A 4,307-nucleotide genomic window follows, 5' to 3' on the forward strand; every position below is an offset into this window, starting at 1 on the left:
AACAGGCTCATAAATACAGAGAACATATTGGTGTGTGCCAGAGGGGGGGGGGGGGGGGGGGGGGGGGGGGGTAGTTTCTTAAATATCACATCATCAAAATAAATTCGTGACAACTGAGCCAAGAAGAGGTATCAATTAATAGGCATTGCATGTAAACACAGACACAGGTTTTTTCTAGGTATTTTATTTTTCCCCTTAAGAACCTCAAGAATAAAACGGAATTTACCAGCAAAATATCTTCAAGAAACTTTCTCGCATGCAACTCAAAACAATTTCAGTTTTCAGCAGCACAGCTTTTGTTCCAACAGGATTCACTGCCATTAAGTGATTCTGTGCACCAGTTCAAGTGTTTAGTGCAGCCTCTGCTTGGCTTGGATGCCAAACCATATGTATCAGTCACCACTGTCATGACTAATTAGATACTGCCTCAATTTTCCAGCTTCCTCAAAAGCAAATACTTATATACATGTGTGGGATATCCTGTCCATAATGCTGCCCTGTATCCATTAAAATCTGCCATGATTTCAGGAGGAATAATCAAATGACTTCCTCTTACAACAGCCTTTGGTCTAGTTTTAATAAAGTCATTGATGCTTCAGCTTGATATCCAGTAACACTTTCAACAACAACAATTGGAAGACTGAAAATTGCTTTCCATAAGAATTTATAGAACCAAAAATATATACCAAATCCATCCTTGTAAGTGAAAAGAACATGTCTTGGAATGGATTTTTCCTGTATTTCAGTTTAATTGTGCTTCCCTAAAAGTAATTTCCATTGCAAAACTGATCAAGTGTTCTTTCTCTTTCACTTTCTTTTTCTCTGAGTGAATCGTGATTGGTTGGGGGAACCTAACAATATCCATCTCTCAGGATTAAATGCGACAACTAATTAACTAACGCAGATTGTCAATTCACGCTTTTAAATGCACTGATAAGTCCTGGGAGCTCCGCTGTACTTATTTATCTTCAGATCACATAAAAAATTCCAAGGGCTTAATAACGGACATTCAAGAGATTAAATGTTTAAAACTATTTCTTCTTCATCTATTATTTTTTTAAGTTAGCACATTTCTATTATATTTCCAAGTTAATTTTTCTTTGTTTTTCTCATCACCATCGAGAATATTTTTATAAACAGAAAGAAACCAACAACTCAAAAACTATATCTCCTGCAGTGTTATCTAATCCCTTGGACTCACACTTCATTGTCTGTGTGAGGACTCTAAATTGAGCCCAAAAATGCAGGATAAAAATCTCAGATTTCCTCATATGTGAGTCTTACCCAAATCAATTGAAACTGCTCAAGGGTAATCAAGTGTACAACTGGAGTTAATAATTTTCATTAAGCTGTAATATCATTGCTTTTTGAATGCTGGCCTCTTGCCTTGCATATTATGTATTTTCGTTATGCCTAGCTTGCTTAAAATCATAAATTTGAGTCATTTGTAACTGAATATCATAACTAGAAAATATCCACTCTTCACTCTCATCTTGACCCCAGTCTCTGACTTCTTATATTTAGGCTCCCTTTGTGTTTCCAAGTAACTTGGTCTCTATTTTATTTTATTTTATTTTATTTATTTATTTTTTTTTTGGTGAGGCAGAAAAGGATTTACTGGGGTCTCCTGAAGAGAGTTGGGATGGCTGGGGTCTGGAATACTCATCAGAGGCCATCTGAGGAGTGGCAGCATGTTCCCAGGTGACAGTGGCATTTGCCTTGGTAATAGATGGTGCTGCCCATGGCCACAGAGATAAAGCTGAAGGCACAGAATGCAGCCCGAAGGAGGAGGACTGTGCTGGCCCGTAGCCAATGAGGTCCTTTCTCTGCCACCAGCAGAGTCGCATTCCCTGTTCCAGCACCAAGACCCTGCACCTCCACCCTGCTGCACACGTAGACTCCAGTGTCATAGTCTCGGGTATCCCAGATGTGCAGCTCAGCCTGGTGGTGACAGAGGAAACGGGAAGAGGCAAGAGGAGCCAGGCGGCCCTTGAATTCTGGCGTCTCGCTCCTCACTTCCTTCCCTGGGGCCACCTTGTCCCGGTACCACGTGACAGAGCCAATGGCCAGTCTCCCTCGGCTGGCATTGAAGGAGCAGGGCAAGAAAGCAGCGGTGCCCTCCTGGATATGAATCTCAGGGGGCTGGAACACCCGGAGAGCACAGGATCCCGGATGGACCATGATAAAGATGAGCAACAGCATCCGGGGCACGTCAGAGGGCATTCCAGTTGGCGAGGGGGACCTGAGGGGTAAGCTCTGGGCGAAGAAAAACCTACTACTGTGGCCAGGGTCACCAGATGGAGGTTGAGAGCTTCCTATGACACACAGGACTCACACATCACTTATCAGGGACCTCAACTGCCTAGGACCTCAGGCATCAAATGCTTGCCTCCCCGAGGAGAGAGGATGGTGCTAATGGCAGTATCTGGGTCACTAGGAGGTGGGGGCAAAACATGGTCAAGTGGCCCAAGTGTTTGAGGGGGAGGGTGGGGCTTACATGGCTGCTAACACGAGGGTGGGTGGGTGAGACCAGGATGTGGTTCCCCTATCTTCTGAGGTTCAAGAAGACCAACGCTTTACCCAGAATAAACCTCCAGGAATCGTCCTGGGCTCAGAGCTAACCTACTTCCCCTCATCTTGGCTCAGCAGTGCCGAGGCTCATCCCATCTCACTTGGTCTTATTTTAAATAAATCTGACAACCATCCGAAAATGCCTCATCTCTGAACTGACCATTCCTTCACCAAATCCCTTAAGAAAAACGACTGGTCTCTTCTTCCCCAATAGCCAGCTTTTGAGCATTGTTGAGGCAAATTATAATCTCAGCCATTTGGGCCTTCCAGAAATTCATGCTGTAAAACCAGTACTACTGTTGGATAATCTTAATGATGATCCCGAAGGGAAGGGTCCGAGGTTGACTTGCCTGCTCTCTTCACTGTTGTGGCCCCCACAGCCTGGAATAAAACATTCTGTTTGGTAGATGCTCAGTGAGTATTTGATGCATGAATAATTGCAGCTGTTCAAGTCATCTCTGATTTTTTCCTGTCTCCACTACCCTTCACTTTCAAGACCGGTTGGTATGTGCCGCCATTTCATCCTCTCTCTTCCTCGAATCACAAATATCTTGTGATGAGAGAAGGCAGGATTACTCTTGTTGGAGAGCTTCTGCTTTTTTCAACATAGCCTCACTACTTGTACATACTTTTACCTTTTCTCTTCTCAATCCCCAGTCTCTTAAGAAAGTTCAAAGTGTGAAACTCTGCTTTGCTACCCTATTCCATGTTGTCTTCAGTTTCACATTTTTCCCCTCCTCACTCTTGACTCCATAGAAGCAAACAGTCATAAGAATTAGAAAGTAATTTACAGGCCATCTGGTCCATCTTTCTCATTTAATCAATGATGTAACCAAAAGAGAGAAGATGAAGTGGCATTTTTAAGATCAAAGACAAAACAGTTGCAAACCCAGGATCCTCAGGAGCATTCCAGACACCTGTCCTGGGTTCTTTTTCCTATGCCACTAAAGGTGTCCTTTCTCCCTCTCCCCCACTTCTCTTCTAAAAGAGAGTCTAGTGAAATCTACAACAGGCCAGAGAAGACTCTTCCAAAGAAGTAACAGTAAAGCACAGCCTCAGAGAATAAAAATTAATCTAGTGGTGAAGGCACAAAGCAACTTATACAAAAGAAAGCAGTCCAGAGAGCCCAGAAGCTATAAACTGATGGTGGAGGAAACAGTGGGAAATGAAAGAGTCAGATTCTAAAGTCTTTCTATGCCACGCTAAACCACTGACAATTTTGTTGAATGCCCTAGGCAGCCAGTGCCATATTTATAGTAAAATAGTAGCAAGATCATATTTTGCTCGGATAGATGTTCCTGTGAGATGTATGAATGAAGAATTGAAGTAGAGGTTGGAAAAACACAAATTACACTACTTATCTGTGTGTACAAGTTACTTGGCCATTAATAGATTATCGCAATTTTATTATCTTAAGCTTAAGAAATTGTTTCCTCTGTCAAAAACATTTGGACATTTCAAAGTATTATTCCTTTTTATATTATAAAACTGTTTCATTATCTACAGATAATGATGCTGAAATACTTGCTTTTATACAGTTCAAGTGAACAGACCCATCTGCTTCTTCCGTGTTACATGTTTGTTATTATTTTTCTCTTCTTGTGAGATTACTTTGCTTCTAAGGAGCTTTTATGGGACTTCACCTTTAAGGTACTTCTCTGACAACAAATTCGAAATATTCTCTTACTCCCTCTTTCCAATTCTTTGTCTTTTACAGGACGTAAAGTGTGAAGTTT

General features: G+C 41.9%; 1 pseudogene across 1 annotated transcript; it reads right to left on the bottom strand.

The window, feature by feature from the left end:
* Nucleotides 1-1,665: 1,665 nt before the first annotated feature.
* On the bottom strand, nucleotides 1,666-2,663 carry LOC144240567 (natural cytotoxicity triggering receptor 3 pseudogene; annotated as a pseudogene). The gene is made up of 2 exons (XR_013337755.1): nucleotides 2,498-2,663; nucleotides 1,666-2,315 (listed from the first exon to the last, which is right to left on the bottom strand). The product of XR_013337755.1 is annotated as a natural cytotoxicity triggering receptor 3 pseudogene (transcript).
* Between the last annotated feature and the right edge of the window lie 1,644 nt (nucleotides 2,664-4,307).

The sequence above is a fragment of the Crocuta crocuta genome, unplaced genomic scaffold (assembly GCF_008692635.1).
Source record: "Crocuta crocuta isolate KB4526 unplaced genomic scaffold, BGI_CrCroc_1.0 scaffold6, whole genome shotgun sequence".
In the NCBI taxonomy this organism is placed as follows: Eukaryota; Metazoa; Chordata; class Mammalia; order Carnivora; family Hyaenidae; genus Crocuta; species Crocuta crocuta.